The 16,988-nt window shown below is 47.4% G+C and overlaps 1 pseudogene; it reads right to left on the bottom strand.

Annotated features, from left to right (window-relative positions):
* LOC104310052 (F-box only protein 15-like) overlaps positions 1-8,158 on the bottom strand; it is a 73,951-nt pseudogene extending 65,793 nt beyond the window's left edge.
* Between the last annotated feature and the right edge of the window lie 8,830 nt (positions 8,159-16,988).

Here is a 16,988-nt window from a genome sequence, read left to right as displayed (position 1 = left end):
TTCTCTGGACACGTTCAAGTGTCTCAATGTCCTTCCTAAACCCAGAACTGGACACAGTACTCAAGGTGTGGCCTAACCAATGCAGAGTCCAGGGGCACAATGACCTCCCTGCTCCTGCTGGCCACACTATTCCTAATACAGGCCAGGATGCCATTGGCCCTCTTGGCCACCTGGGCACACTGCTGGCTCATGTTTAGGCGGGTGTCAATCAGCACCCCCAGGTCCCCCTCTGTTTGGCAGCTCTCCAGCCACTCTGACCCCAGCCTGTAGCTCTGCATGGGGTTGCCGTGGCCAAAGTGCAGCACCCGGCACTTGGACTTGTTAAATGCCATCCCATTGGACTCTGCCCATCTGTCCAGTCGGTCGAGGTCCCTCTGCAGAGCCTTTCTACCCTCTAACTGACTAACATCTGTTCCCAACTTGGTGTCATCTGCAAACTTGCTGATGACTGACTCAACCCCCTCATCCATATCATCAATAAGATGTTAAAGAGCATGGGGCCCAGCACTGATCCCTGGGGCACACCACTGGTGACTGGCTGCCAGCTGGCTGTGGCACCATTCACCACCACTCTCTGGGCTCAGCCCTCCAGCCAGTTCCTAACCCAGCACAGAGTGTTGCGGTCCAAACCACGAGCTGACAGCTTAGCCAGCAGTTTACCGTGGGGGACGGTGTCAAAGGCCTACATGCTGCAGTACAACCCAGCTTTCAAAACAAGTAACTAAAATCCACTGAGACAGAGATCAGAAACTGTTAATGCTTTAGCACAAAACCTGATGAGACCTTGTTTGCAGCTCTGAGCACTTGTGGGCAGGAAAGGAAAGCTCCATTTCAGCTGGAAGCACTGTGCTGAAACATGGCTAACCTGACCAAGAGGAAACAAGAAGATGCCTGAATATCTTGGCTTGTTAAGATGGGGCGGAAAGGAGGGGGGGGGTGGGGGATGAGAAGCAGCAGCAGCAGAGAATCACAGAATCACAGAGTGGTTTGGTATGGAAGGGACCTTTAAAGGTCATCTAGTCCAAGCTCCCTTCAGTCAGCAGGAATATCTGCAACTACTGCAGGTTGCCCAGAGCCCAAACAAACCTCACCTGGAATGGTTTCAGGGATGGGGCATCTCCCACCTCTCTGGGCAACCTGGGCCAGTGTTTCACCACCCTCAGTGTCAAACAGTTCTTCCTTCTCCCCAGTCTGAGTCTCCCTCTTATAGTTCAACCCATCACCCCTTGTCCTGGCACAACAGGCCCTTACCAAAAATGTGTTAGCAATTTTCTTATGGCCCCTTGAAGTCCTGAAAGGCCACCAGAATGTCTCCCTATTGCCTTCTCTTCTCCAGGCTGAACAAGCTCCACTCTCCCAGCCTGGTTTCAAAGCAGAGGGCTTCCAGTCCTGCTATCATTGCTGTGGCCTCTTTGGCCCTGCTCCAACAGGTCCATACCTGTGCTGAGGACTCCAGAGCTGGCCCCAGCACTGCAGGTGGGGTCTCAGACTCACTCTTGGGCTAAGCTGATGTTACCTACTCTGGGGTTTTTGTAGCTTCTCCCCGACCTTGAGGTCCACAAGGATTTGGTTCCAGCATGAGGTGCTTTTGGCTTGCCCGGCTGTGAGGTGGCTGCAGGGATGGTGCTGTGGGCAGTGAAGGGAGTGCTGGGGCAGAGGGGGCTGAGGACTAAGAGGATAGAAGCTGGCCACAGGAAATCAGCAAATTAGGAAATATTTCCTAGCTGCTAGTCATCAGTCTTGCTGCAGGAGGGAGTGAGCACCAAGAATCTAATGGCTTTTATGACTGAATTTGACACACCATTGAAAGTAAATCCATGTGTTTGTGATAAGAGGAGGTATTGCTATTCCAAGTAGCCTTTTCTAATATGGTGACCTAATGTGTCTGAATATCTGAGGGAGAGATTAAAAGGAGAGGTTTGTCTGATGAGAGAAGACTGCAGACATCCTTCAATGTTTGATAAACCTTTCAGCTGCTTCTCAAACCTAAACTTTTGCTAGTTTGCTAAACACAAACTGAAAAAGAAAGACTTGAGTCTTGCAAAAAAACTTTTCAAGTTTTATCAGTATTCAGGAGTTTGAATGGTGAAAGAGGAAAAAATGGAATTCATACTTAATATATTATGGAGTTCTTAAAACTGAGCAGGTGGATATTTTCTCCTCTGTCCACAGGGTCCATCTGCTTCTGCTGCTTTTCCATAGAGGTCCTTGGAGTGAAATTTTCAATAAAGGTGACAGGGTTTCCCAAAACATGTTCTTCCTGAAGAAACTACTTCTTTGTTACTTTTTTGCATCTGCCACTGTTAATCAGCCATTGCTTATACTATGCACTACTTTTGAGACTCACCTGCCCAGCCCTAGTCTTGCACTGTGGTACCAGCAACTTGCTTTTCTCCACTCCAGCACTGCAAGCTGTATCAGGCTAATGACCTTCCAGGATAGATGTGATTGATCTCACCACCACTTCTCTCCAGCTGACACAAAAATCCTTGGAGCAAAACACACAAGAAATGGCTTTGGGCTATGTATGTCTCTCCCACCACAGCCCAGCACAGCATGTCCCCTGCCTCCATACATCCCAGTTCATCAGGTGTCACTAATGGGGTAGAGAGAGAAAGTTTCAAGTTTATTGCTGCGTAAATCTAACTCTATATAAGCTATATGTGCCAGCACTCAGTAAATGAGTGTATTTCACTCTAGTACAACTACATGAGAAGATATTCTTACATTAAGTTCTGACATGTTTTCTTTTTGGTTTTTTTGGAGCTCTTTGTTTTGTTTTTTATGACCTAATGCTATTTGGCATTTCCTTTAATTCCTAACTTCTAGACTTAAATGATTATGCAGGAAATATCTGAACAAAAGGGAGGGTCCAACTCATCCTGTCATGAAGAAAAACTAGAAGACCTCATACCTCAGAGAAGCACCACAGCCCGGATGCCAAATAAAGGGGTGCCAAAGTAAAACCACATTTCAGTTGGCATGATTGTAAATTGATCAAATGAGCTATGAATTGGTGTCATGTTTCCTGCTCATTTTGCCACTGGCTACAGTAAAAGTCAGGCCCCCTTTATAAAAGATTTTGTTTGATATGAGCAAAATGCGTTCGCACTCAGTAGCAACAGCTTATCTTGACTAATCCTGAGTCCTGAGATTGTGCTGAATGCAGCTTGTCCTTGTCTGCACTGCCTGCAGGCAGGCAGGACAGTATCCATCTACCCTAACTTCATCCATCTGGTCAGGTATGCTATAACTGAGCTAGCTGCTTGGCTTCCTGCTATAATAAACTGAGTGATGCAGGCAAACGCAAAAGGCAGCTCATCCCTCCCTTCAATGGGTGCTCAAGCTAGCTGGCATGAATCTCCGTCTTTCTCTACTGAATACAGAGGGAGCCTAGACTTGGCCTACACATTAACCAGTGTATGGCTGAAGTTAACAAAGATAAATCCCATCTGCAGTCAGTGCTGGATCTGATAACTCAACTGCTAAAGCCGCATTTGAAATGCAGACATTGCTTTTAGAAGTAGGTATCATAAACTTATTGGTATCAGATGTTCTCCATAAATGGGCAGCCATAAAGGGGGGATGGGGCAGGGGGAAGGATAGTAACCCCTTGATTGTGAAATTACATGATTACTAAATGAATATGATTCTTCAGCAGGCTGTTTTTAATGTCTAGGTTGTGTTTCTAATGAAGGAAAACATGTTGTATCACTGATCCGTATCACAGTGCTCATGCTGTCTGCTATCAAGAGAAGGCAGGCTCTAAACACAGGATCTCTCAGATTTTTATTCATACCTGCAGAAATAAAACCAGAAGGTTGTTCTTTTTAAAAATCAAAATAGTCTCTGTGCAGTGTATCTGATTCAAACCATATTGCTAGCAAGGTGGAACCTTGAAAACATTAAGATTTTTCTATGGTAAAAGTTAAAAATTAGAGGGCCCTGAGGAAACAGAACACATGGGCCAAAAGTTTTAAACCCAAATATTAAAGACATTCGGCCAAGTCAAAATATTGGCATCAACATGAAGGTGTCGTGAATTACAGAGGGACCAAGAACCCACTGAGTCTACTTACTCCCTAGCACTTCTTAAAACGACTCCAATTTTAATTAAATGCCTTTATGTGGATGAAACTGCTGCAATTTTGTACAAAGGAATTCACGTGCTTCTTGCTTTACTGGAAAAAAACACAAAAGAATTTGGTCCCTTACCTTTCTATAGTGGAAAAGGATGAAAGATGAAAGAAGCTTTTGGGGCTGACAGGGGTTTTTCAGCTGATCAGAACCAACCTCCTCCAGAAAAAAAACAAACAAACAAAAAACCACCAACACCAAAAAAAAACCAACAAAAAAAAACCCAGAAACAAATGAACCCAACATATAATTCACCTACAGCTCAGCAAAAAGGACTTTGGATGACTAGAAACCTCTTCCACCCGAACTTCAGCAAGTTCAGGATCAAAAGCTTAGGATGGGCTATCTGTGAGTTGCACTAGGAAAGGTAGCTTTGACTTGCCACAGCTGATCCTGCCTACAGCCCTCCTGGGACTGACCTGCAAAATGCATTGCTTTTAGTTAGTTCCAGGAGCTCTTCTCATCTTTCAAGTATGAGAAAACTCACAATGCTGGAATAATTTCAAAGCCAAAGATTAACTTCTTTAAATTATAACAAAACCCCCAAGGTACTCTAGATTATAATGAAAGAAAATAGGTGTTGTGTTTTACATCAAATTGCAATTGTTATTTCTCACCAGATAGAAACAAATATCTGCTACTGTAGAGCTAAAAGTAGCTCTCCCTCATCAATATAAAGAGTTGGAAGTTTCCTGAGCTGAAAGTTACGGCAGCAAAATGTGCCATCTGCCATCTTTCTGGACTCTACACTTTGTGGGGTGACTGAAGAACAACATGGGGAATCCTCCATCTGAAAGACATTGGGCAACTATCCTTCTATCACTCTTCACACAGAAGTTGGAAAAAAAAACTTTTCTGTCTTAGTTTAAAATATTCTCTCAATTAAAAACAGTAATTCACATTTCCCAATGTAACCACAAGCCTGGGCTTCTCTGCTGCTCCTGTCCTTTGCTAAACGGTATGGCTTTGGACAAGGCACAAAAGATTTGTCTGTACACACCTTCTCCATTCACAGTATAGTGAACCACAGTGCCAAACACAACATCAGGGATCCCAATCTCAGGGTAAGGCACTTGAAATTTAAGTACTGAGGCAACTAAATTTTAAGACCTGTAAATCCTTCACTGGATATAGCCATAAACCTCCTTAGCCTATTTCTTCATAGCTGGCTACTGAACTGGAGTATGTCTGATTTTTCATGCCTATTCTGAGATATCCTGGCCTGAGTAGCAGAGGCTGTCTATTGTCCATACACTCAAAAATGCATTCTTATTTCAGTGTAGATGGAAATTGCTTTCTTCTAATTACTCAACAAGATGAGCATTCCCAGCCTCGAGAATGAAAAACAGTTTCTCTCTGTGGGTATACACATTACAATTTCTTGTTTATAAAGCCACTTCAGTAAAAGCATTCTATCTTATTTTTGTTGTGTGAAGTTCAGTTCATATTTACATGCCTTATTTTGATACTGGAATAATAGTGTGTTATTTTAATTATTAGTGCTCATAAGGTGTCAGAAGATTACACAGGACAGGGATTACAAATCACACTTTCACCTCTGAAAATGCAAAAGCCAATAAAATTTGACCAAGCAGCAAAGAATTGATTGAGCAGTTGTTACTGATGCATAATTGTCTAATTTATGTTAGCAGCCTGTGGTGCAGCCCAATCAGAAAGGAGAAAGTCCTGGTCACCTTGCACTTCAGATTCCTTCTGGTGTGTAGGAAGTTTTTGCTCCATATTATAAAGAATGAAAGAAAACCTAAAAAGTCTGTTTCTGACTGTAAGGAAACTGACTACAGAGTTAAATTTCAAGATGCAGGTTTTTCAGCGTATTTAGTTGTTCTCTTCAGAAGGCATAGGCAACCTAGGGGGGCAAATCCCATTTCCAAGTCATGTGGAACCCATCACAGGTGTTTCAGATGTTACATCAAAATTTAGAATGTAAATATTTTAGTATGGGCTTTAAGACTAAGGTCCACATACAACAAAGGGTTTAGACCTGTAACTCTTGTTTAAGATTTTATCCCCTTGTTGGTGACTGGAGGAAGTCAGGACCTCACACAGGAGTTCAGAGTCTAAACCCTCAGCTTGGGCTGGGCCTTAAATGCCTTAGCAGTGGTAAACTTCAGAGTCAATAAATGTCAGTGATACTTAGGTACCTAATCTGCCAAAACCACCTTGCCTAATGTAACCCAGCCATACAATTTGCCACCCATAGAAGTGATATCCAAGGGCACTGGATGGACAAACTGGGGCTGAACAATATATACCATTTCAGTGGTTGATTTGAATACAGTTGTTGCTGGCCAAAGGATACACTACCATTTTATGACTAGAGGAATGGACAGAAAAAATTCTGTGCTTTTTTGGGACTCCCTGCCAGCATACATGTACTGAAGACCTAGGTAAACACAGCAAAATTGTCATGTGTGTATGAAAATGTAGCTCATATTCTGTATCTGTAACAGAAATATAGAAGCAGAAGAAGAATTTATCCTGGTTCAGCAGAAGGGTCTGTATTCTGTAATTCTACCTGGAGCCCTTAGAGGTGGTAAGAGCCATAGAAGCAGGCCCCTCTGGAGACCAACTGAAATTTTACGTGAGCCCAAACTTGTCCCATGGAGTCTCTGTTTCTTTTTATTGCACATGTCACGGGCCTTGGGTGAGCAGGCTTCTAATCTAGGTTCCTCAAACAAAGGGGGTGACTGGGTCAACTGCCTTCCAAATTAAGTGTTACTCTGGCTGCAAGCACAGGCATAGCTGCAGTGCCATGGAAAAAAAAATATCATCATAATTTAACCTTAAAAATTAGCATATGCTCAAAAGTTTTGAGAACAGAGAGCTTCCCAGGACACCAAAGAAGCAGCAGAAATGGAGGCTTTAGTCACTTGTAAGATGCAGCATGTGGAACATACATACATAGAATACATACATAGAATAAACCAGGTTGGAAGAGACCTTCAAGATCATTGCATCCAACCCATCAACCAATCCAACACCACCCAAACAACTAACCCACGGCACCAAGCACCCCATCAAGTCTCCTCCTGAAAACCTCCAGTGATGGCGACTCCACCACCTCCCCAGGCACCTCCCTGACCTCCCAGAAAAGGGAAAGAAGTCAAATATGCTGGACTAAGAGGGCCTTCTCTCACCCAGCCTCAACTCTGGCCTTGCTGAGATGCATTCATTCCTCCTCCTGCCCCCATCCCCTGCAAAAAAAGAAACAAAAATAATTTTTTTTAAAAAAAAAGGGGGGGGGGGGGGGGGTAGTTCTACTGGATCTTCACACCTACAGTGCCATTAAACAAAACAAAACAAATCAGTTAAAATGCAGAGGCTAGGGGAAGCTCCTGGGGGAACACCCTTGGCCAGATTAAAAAGCACCTTCAGGGCAGCTTTTATGTAGAGGATCGAAACCCTTCCTTCTACCACGGGCACCACCACATTCCCAAGAGCGATCTCCACCCAAGACACACTCCCCACAGACCTGCTCCCGCGGGCCACTGTATCCTACATGCCCCTCTGCACTCTGCAGCCTGTGCTACTGAACCTGCCATTAAAGAAATCAGCGTGCCCTGCGGCTGGCCTCTGCTTTGCCTAGGACAGAGGTGCTTTAAAAAAAAAAAGAAGAAAATTAAAAAGGAGGGGGGGGGAGGAGAAAATAAAGATTTACGAAGGAGGGGAAAAATATTTTAAAATGAGAGTAGAAAAAATAGAGAACATTTTATTAAAAAAAAAAAAAAAGAGGTTTTTGCGTTTGGGTTTTTATAAGTAAGGGGGGGGGGGGGGGAGGAGGATATTTTTTTTCAATGTAATAAAAAGGCAAATAAAAAGTGAGGGAGAAAGGGACGGAAGAGGTACCCGAATCTCGGCGTTTCTGAGCGTTGGGAGCATCGGGAGGAGCCGACAGTGGGGGCAAAGCCCGCTGGGTAGCAGCGGCCGGGCTGGGCCGTACTACCCCCGGTCGTGCCCCGCCCTGGGCGGTGCGGAGCTTCTCGGCCCGGCCGCCTCCCATTAGATGGCGCTACAGACTTACAACCACGGGGGGAGGGGGGGGGGGAAGAGGCTGCAGGGGAGGAGGCGTAATTTTAAAAAGTAACCCTTTTATTGTCCGAAACGCGGAGGGCCGGGGCAGAGGAGGAGCAGGGTCCGGCAGAGGGATGGCATTTCCCCGCGGGGAGCGCCCAGGGCGTCCAGTACCCCGGCGCCCGGGCTGGGCCCCTGTGGTCCATCGGGGCAAGACGGGGAGCAGGCGAGCGAGAGAGCGGGGGCTCGAAGGAGCCGGCGCACCTTCCAGGGAAAGATCCTGCAGGAGTCGGGGGTACGGCTTGCCACCGGCCGGTGCCCGCCCGGGAGCTCAGCGAAGCGGGCGCGCAGATTCCCGGTGTACCCCCGCGTTACTTTTCCAAAAAGCAACTCAGGGCATTTGCACCGGCTGCGTGCTCTCTGTTGGCTGATTGTTTCGTTAACACTCCCTCCGCACAAACACACATTACATGGCTTTTGGAGGTTTGTTTTGGTTTGGTTTTTTTTTCCTAGAGACCCGCGTTTTCTTCGGGTTTAGGGGATCTCGCAAAATTTTGGGCAACCGGTCGGGGACTATTGCAGGAACCCGCCGGAGCGGGACTGCACTCAGTGCCCGGCTTTGCTTTTCGCCCATCCTGGCCGAGAAAGGGGGGACCCTGGGTCGGGGATGCGGGATGAAAGCGCTGCCCCGCTGGAACGCAGTTCCTGGAGCCAGAGAGCTATTCGCCCGCACTGCTCCACCCGTCCCCGAACAGAGAGGCGGTCGGGTGGCCCTCCGAGGCCCTGCGCTGAAGACTGTAAATGAACACCTTGCAAAGAAGTTAGGGCTGTCCTGACGCAAAGGCCACCCCACCCCCGCACCCCCCGCCCCGTCCCGTGCTTGCCGTCGGGCTGTGAACTTTCCAGTGGGGTAAGTTCTCCTTTAAGAAAGCGAACTGTTCCTTATGCATATTTAAGGCCGTTTGTCTTCAGTACCCAGCTGACGCGGGGCTGGAGGCTCACACGCGGGACCTGAATTGTAGGGAAGTAAATCATCCACACTTTAAATGCGCCCTCTGCCAGGGCTCCAGTTGGGAGCCCCTTGCCATTGCTCTAAACACATGTAAGTCAGAACCGGAGGGGCTGGGGAGGAAGGGTCGGGGGAGGCTGAGTCTAGTTAGGGAGATGAGTATGGTTTTTTGTTCATTCCCATCACAGGGGAAAAAAAAACAAAAACAAAAACAAAAACCTGACTCCCTCAGTATGCGTGTATCTCTAAGGGAGCTGAGCGGTGGGATTTCGGGACTCCCTCCTTCTCTTTGCTGGATGCCCAAGTGTGCCTGTGAGGGTCGGAGAGGAACGCCAGGGGAATGAATGAACCCCTCGCTTCAGCCTTGGGGGGAAGGGGGAGAAGACTTCTGTCCTCGGCGTATCAGAGGGCTTCTCCGCCGTGTCGAGATGGGATCCCTAGCAGTCTTTTAGGTCTGCAGCGAGAGGGGGAAGCCCCCCAGGGATGCGAGCTCTTAGGATAAGCTCCCGCCATCTATATGCCACTTACAAGTTTCTGTACTTATACGAAGCGACAAAGTGTACCTGAAGGGCCAGGAGGACGATCTTTCCACTGCCGCTCCAGCGGGAAGGAGCAACTTTTAGTGCTGTGCTCTTAGCGGTTTCCTGCCTTTTAAAGTGAACTTGTTTGAGTGTGTTATTCAAAATGTGGTTCAGTAGTTATGCCTTCAAATTAAGTTGCTTCTAGGTCCTTGGGAAAAGCAGGCATGTGTCCTCAATTGTATAGTAGGGGAAAAAAAAATAAAAATCCACTAGGTACTTTATGATTCCATCTGGAGAAATTAAAAGCCCAGAGCTGTAATGTTTATTCTTACATAGTTTAAGGGAAAAAAAAAAAAAAAGGAAAAAAAAAAATAAAAGGGAGGGGGTGGGGAATGTGTGAGACACATGTCTCCAAATATAACCAAAGTGCTTTCCCTTCTGGTTAAAAAAGTTGCATGCGAATGTTTTCATTTTAACACTCCCTGCCACCTGTACTTCTCAGGAAACTTTTCTTGGCGTTAGTGATGAAGCACCAATAGTACTTATTAATGAATTAATTATTATTATGGCTACTGAATTGACTTAAAGTGCTTTAAAGGCCAAACTAATCCATGTTAATCACTTACAATTAATTGTGTTTCAGCTGCTATTTTAAACACAGTTTCAAAGACAGAGGTAAGCAGGCTATGTATGGGGTGCAAGAGGGGGCGGTGTGAGCTCCAGGGGTCCTTCCTGGCCCCCAGCACAAAGCCCAGAAGTTCCCTTTTGGGTTGTGAAAACTGCACAAAGATGCGAGAGGCAACGTCTCCTGCTGAAAGCTGCAAACATTAAGGAACTCCTGAGCTTAGGAATAGTCCCAGAAGGAGATTCCCCTCTGGAGGTGTCCGGAGGTTTTGTGTTATCATTGAAGAAGAAGAAGCACCAGTGGGCAGCGAGGATGAAGGGTGTTCCGCGGAGCGCCGAGGCCTTTCCAGAGGGCCCGTCTGCAGTCTTCACCCGGGGTTGGCGGGGGAGAGGGAGGAGCGGCAGCTGTTGCTGGGCTCTGTGCGTGCTGGAGAGGACAGGCAGAAAGAGGAGACACGAAGGAGATAGTTCCTTCTCCCTCCCTGCTGCTCCCTGGCCGCCCCGCCGCCTGCGGGACCTGGGCACTTGGGACGGCGGTGAGGAAGGCTGGGAAAGGGCAAGTCCAGGGAAGGGAACTGAGAGAGTTAAGAAAAACCTGAGAAAGACCCCAGGGGCGACGGGCTGGGGAGGACGGGGGCTAGTCCCAAGGCATGACCAGCCAGTCGCAAGGCCGCCCGTTTGTGTCCTGCTGCGAGGAAGCATCTCCTGCCCGCGGGGTGAAACAAGAAAGCAAAGCGGGCCCTGGCTCAGGTAGATCGGGCACTGGCTGGCGTCCGCACATGGACTGACCGCACCTCCGGCGGGGTGAGAGGGTTGGGCTGGCGAGGAGAGGATGGGGACCCAGCTGGCCTTCTAGTGTTAGGGAAATGGGCTTTTCCATAGTGGTAACGACCCGCCTCCAGAAGTTAGGGATAGGAGGGAGAGCCTGTGGTCCCTCCCGGCCTGAGCACCGCGCTCTGCCGGCTCCTAGGCCCCCCAGCATCCCCCTGGGGACGAGCCTGTCCGGGGACACCAAGTGTCACGAAGGATTCCTTCTCCTTAGAGACTTATACTTCACAAAAGTAAAACTCTTCCCCTGCCCCAGCCTTCAATGTGATTATTATTATTATTGTTATTATTGTTATTATTTTATGGCAGTCCTCAGAATGGAAATTAGGATACTGCCCTTCCTCCCACCCTCTCTAGAATTGGGTTGGTTTTGTTTTGCCAGGTTTTTTTTTGTGGTGGCTTTGTTTGTGTTTTTTTTTTTCCCTCCCAGTCAGGCATATTCTCAGAGATTCGCTCACTTATATCCTTTCTTTTTTTTCCCCTTTAATTTTTTTTTTTTTAATTCCATTGACTTTGCTCAGACGAACAAGCAAAAATACAAACAAGCCTCTTCCCTATAGGTGCAAAAAGACCTTGCTTGGATGGTAGTAAAACAAACAAGAAACTTTTAGCTGCATGCGACGGTAGTGTACTAACTCCCCCCACCCCCGCCTCCCATCCATACAGCAGTAATTAAATGAAAATTAAGGGAAGATACGCATTTTCCACGTGGAAATTGAAAAAAATAAGGTGGAAACAAGAGGCCAGGTAGGACACCTCGTTCCTGCTCAGCACCCGTGTAACCGTTTTTACAGCTGGGGCGGGTGGTGATGGTGTTCCAGGCAGAGGTGCAGGAAACAATCCCCAACTCTCCGTCACAAAACCAGGCTGCGCTGGATGAAATATGCGTGATAAACAGTCCCCGTCCCCCCCTTATTTTTGTTTGTTTCCCCTGGCTGCGGGATCTAGGTATTCGGGGGAAAAAAATGCACTACCGTTTGTGACGGCACTTTGTCGTTGGGGCAGCACACCCGCATTAGATTATTGCCGGGGATTTATTTGCATGCAGCTGCAAACCCACAACCCGGCTGCTGACCGCTGCGCATAAAGGGCCGCCGGGGCTGGCCCCTGCCCGGGCGCCGCGGCTCCCAGCGGGAGCGCGGCCCAGGCGGGGGCAGGAGGGGGATCTGGTCGAGGATTTTCTCTTCACACAGCCCGGGGGTAGTGGAGGGTGGAGGGAGCTGTGTAACCGAGCCGGCAGCAGCAGGGTCCCCATCGCAGCCGGAGGCTGCAGGTGCGGGAGGGGCGGCAGACCGGCCTGCAGCCCCCATCCGCGCCGCCCGGCTCGCCCCCAGAGGCAGCCGCAACTCCCGCTGGGTTTTTTCACAAGCACCTCCGAGAACAGTTTTCCCTAGTCCGTATGTCCCCCCCCAAAAGAACCAGTGGTGCGTCCTTGGGGGTTCTTAGAGCTATTTTGAGTGTTTTGAAATTTGCAGTAATGTTGATGTTCTGGTTTTCACCCTTCTCCGTTCTCTTCGGCCCAGTAGCATTTGACAACGCTTGACAAGGGAGATCTTAAGCTTTGGAGCAAGGGCTTTAGGTTCAAACTGCCTCTTTCGCTTACTCTCTTATCACCGCACATATCCCCACGTTGTGAGGATGGATTTGGCTGCATCTGGGATCGATGCGTCTGTCTCCTAAGACCTCCCTCTACCTCAGGCTATGCCACCAGGTCTTCTTCAGCTTCTCCCACAAAGCCAGGCGAAGGTGCAGGGTTCCCAGAACTTGAACTTTCTCCCCTCCGAGCGCGGAGGGAACAAAAGGTGCCCCCGACGTGGGGCCACCTCAGGGCGAGCCCCGCGGCAGCGCTGCCGTGGCCTGCACGGCTCCTTCTCGGGGACAGACCAGTCCGCCGCAGACTTGGGAAGGGGGGCTGTCGTATCTCCTCCGTTTGCCCGAAAGGCCGGCATGGGGCTGGAGGAGAAGGGAAAGACAAAACTGTATGCAGGAAGCTTAATTACTTTGGCAGAGTAAAGAGGCGTTCACACCCCATACAGGCTTCTTCCGACAGGCGTGAGCACGGGGTGCTGTTCCGGGTGTTTCTGCGAAATACAAGGGGCTACTGAGTGGGGTCTGCAAGACAGCGAGCAAGAAGGCAGGGCAGCGCAAAGTGAGCCCCTCCACGGGGAAAATCACCCCGGGAGGGCGAAGCTGGAAGGACAATGGAGATACACACACAGAGTCATGGTGCCCCCCCCACCCCGCCTCCCTCGCATCGCCACCGTAGTGCGTGGGGATGTCGCCCTGTCCCTGGGCCAGGCCACGCTACCATGATGGGGCGAATCGCTTGCCTGCTGCCAGGCCGCGGGGACGGTCACGGCTTGGGTCGCTGGAGGGCAGCCCACCTCGCCGGGCCGCCCCGTCTAATGAGGACCGCCCCCGCCGAGTGGTACCTGGCCGGGCTGCGGAGACACAGGAGCGCACAGCCCCCTCGCCCTCCGCTTCTCCCTTCTTGGAGCACGATGGATGGCTTCTCCAACACCTTTCGCCCTGGAAACTAGGGAGTAAGGGGACAGAGCTGCTTGAGCAAATTGGGAAGCTCCTGTGGGCTGCAGCGGACAGCGCCTGTTGGGAAGCGGGGCAGTTATGAGAGTGGCCAGAAGTGCAAGGGAAAGGCAGGAGGGGATGAAACCATTCGCAGACTCTGTATGGAGCGGGGGTGTGCTGTCATCTTTGTTTTGGTTGTGTTGTTTTGTTTTCCAGGGGATTTAGGACAATAGCTGTAGTGGATTATTCATTCCCGTAGGCAGTACTTCACTGTATAGGCTTCAGGATGCAGTTGGAGGCTAGGGAACAAAGCGGGCATCTAATGTCAAGGTAACTGGTCCCCTTCCTTTGTTTATGCCATTGTTAATGACGGGGCTCGCTCAGCCTTGGTTTCAGACTGCTGTATGGCATTAATATGGACTTGAGAGAATAGGTAGGACAATTAAAACCCAAACCCCAGAACAATAATAGCATCGACCCCAAGCCCAGTTTTTCAGGTAAAACATTACTCTTCTAGACTCCTGGGAATTATATTGTCATTTCATCTGAAATTCGCAGAAATTCACGTATCCTTCATACAATTAAACAGATTTGTATCCATCATTAATAGCCAGGGGAGACACAACAGCCCTATCCTTCAGTCCAAAATCAGAAAGGAGAGAATTATTTTCAAATATCCACTACTAGAGCACAAGAAGATTCTCACCACACTAAAAAAAAATAATAATTATAAAAAATCCTTTAATTACAATAATCTAAAAGTAGCAGAAACCTAAGCATTTATTGACTCTTTTTTTTTCTTCCTGAGGTAGTGGATGCTATTTGAAGTTCAATGTTTCACACAGCTCCTTGTTTAGTTTAATTTCCTCAACAATCTAGGCGATTTCAGCAAACTGACTTAAGAATTTCGGTACACACTTGAGTATGGATCTGCATAAAATAGAGAAAGCAGCAGAATTGGAGAGAGGCTATTGTATTATTTTAGGAAGGGAAGGAAGTGTATGCTTGCATGTATGTGGGTATGTGTGTGAGAGAAATAAACAGGTCTTTGCACCATACAGTTAGTCTGTGGCTTTAGTGTGGACACTTAAATAAATGTCTATTAGATTTCTCTGAGAAATGTCCCACTCTGGGCCACTATTTTGAATGAGAGCTCCAGAAGATGAAATAAATGTATGTTACTCCAGCACAACTCTTCATCAACCCCCTTTCCCCCCTGTTCCCCTCCTCATCCTTTACAAAGATTAGTTTCAGCTCTGCTATCCTGGGCCTATTTTCTGTCAGGGAAGGAATGTAATAATGATCAATGCCCAGCACTTCTAATTTCTTTTGTATTTGGTGAATATTCCCAATATCTTGAACTTGGAGTGCAGGTGGAAAGATGAGCCCAAATTCAGCTTGAGGATGTTGCTGTCCTCTGGCTATCACCAGCACTCACACAAAAGGGAAAAAAAAAAAAAAAGAAAAGAAAAAAAAAAGACCTGAGCAACCAAAGCAACCCACTTATAAGATCTTCCAGCCCACACCTCTCCTATAGCCATGTGCTTGCTTTTAGTATTTTAGTTGCCAGCTCAGTGAGGTGGTCTGCATACATCAGGCTACCTGGGTTTATGTGCCTGACTCAGGGTGTATATTAGTATTCCAGTTGGAAATAGAGCCTGGAGTTGTTGAGCAAACAGTTCCCGCTCGACTGTAGTGCAGAGTGAATGCTGTATAGTCAGCTCTATGGAGCGCTGGCAGGGAAGTAGCACTAACCATTTCCAAAACTAATAACAAAAAGGTTACTATATATAAAACGTTTATACAGCCCACACTGCCTCAAGTTGTTTAAATTTTGGTTTGATGCACATAAATATAGCAGCCATGCAGTTCCCCATTAGCCAGTCCCTGCTTTTTTTTTTTTTGTTTTTTAAATCAATGCATTTCAATTTGAAAGGATGGCCCCTGACGCAAGATAGTCAACAACCCTTTGGCTTTCTCCTCTCAGTGTGGACCTGAGGAAGAAACAGCATCTGTCTTTGTCATTTCACACCCATATCTTCGAGCCTTGATGTTATATTTAAGAACAGGCCTACTACCAGAGGGGGTCACAGTCCCTAGCTGGTTTCCCCATTCTAATCTATTTTCCCCCTTCTTGTCTTAAGCTCCTTCCAAAGAAGAAATGATTCTGCTGAGGCCCCGTGCCTGGACTTTGGAAGGCATGGCACAGTGGTCTGATCTGAAAGCACCATCCGTCTGGGTAGAAACTCTCCTCTGCGTCTTGCACCTTGCAAGAAAGGCAACAAGAGGACACTTGGAGTGACCAGGTATCTGGCATCCAGGAACAGCAATTTACTTCATGCTACTGCAGAGGAAAGTTTGCTTCCAAACCAAATATTTTGTGGTGCTCAGTACTGGTGTTGAATCCATTCAAACCATCCCAAGTCTAAAATAAAGACCTCCGTTGTGGTATGCCAGTGAGCTTGTTGTGCTAAACCTTCACTGTTTGTGGGGAAGGTATCAAGCTGATGTAATACTGTCTTTACACCCTGCTGATGTGCACAAAAAGAATACTTCAGAAAAGTTCTGTTTAGCTTTTCTACCCTTGTAGTTGAAGAAATGCAAGCTATCAGAAACAAGTCTATGTTTGAAAGTACACTTTTCAACATGTGAGTGGGAAACATATGTGCTGGCACAATTCAGCTGCTCTGTAAGGGCTGTGCTCAGATTTTGGCTTTTAATCTCAACTCTGTTAGAGAGACAGAGACAGAGACAGAGAGATGCAAAATGAAAGGGAATGTGATTATTTATGCTGTAGCCTTGTGATACACATCCTATAACCGTTTGGGAGAAAAGCAAAATACTCTGATAAAGCTTTGGGTGAACCTGAGCTTCAAGAGGACTCTAGTCTTCACGTGTTCTCACTTTGTTGCCTTTCTTCCCTTGGTATTTGTTATATGGGATTTTTTTTAATTATTATTATTTTATTTTATCTTATTTCACTTTTGTTTTAAATTTATTTTTCCAGTCTGCTGTTCTAGCTTTTAGAGTGAGTAGAAACTAAATCCTGCTGGGAGAAAGCTCCCTTCATCACAAAAGTTTGGAAAATGCCTACCCCCCTTGGTCACCCCCCTTCAAGCCATCCTCCTTCTTTCAGGGGAGAAAAGAAAACCTTGAAAGAGAGAAGGAAAGGGGGAGGGAAGAGGAGGGGAACCTCCTGATTCCTTAGTGACCTGCACAGCTCAGACAGACCTCCACGTTTCCTTTCCCTTCCTACAGAGAAGCCCTATCTAAAAACAAACAAACAAACAAGAAAACAAAACAAACCAAAA

Source organism: Dryobates pubescens, chromosome 7 (assembly GCF_014839835.1).
Source record: "Dryobates pubescens isolate bDryPub1 chromosome 7, bDryPub1.pri, whole genome shotgun sequence".
Taxonomy (NCBI): domain Eukaryota; kingdom Metazoa; phylum Chordata; class Aves; order Piciformes; family Picidae; genus Dryobates; species Dryobates pubescens.
This window is presented reverse-complemented; position numbering and strand designations above follow the sequence as displayed.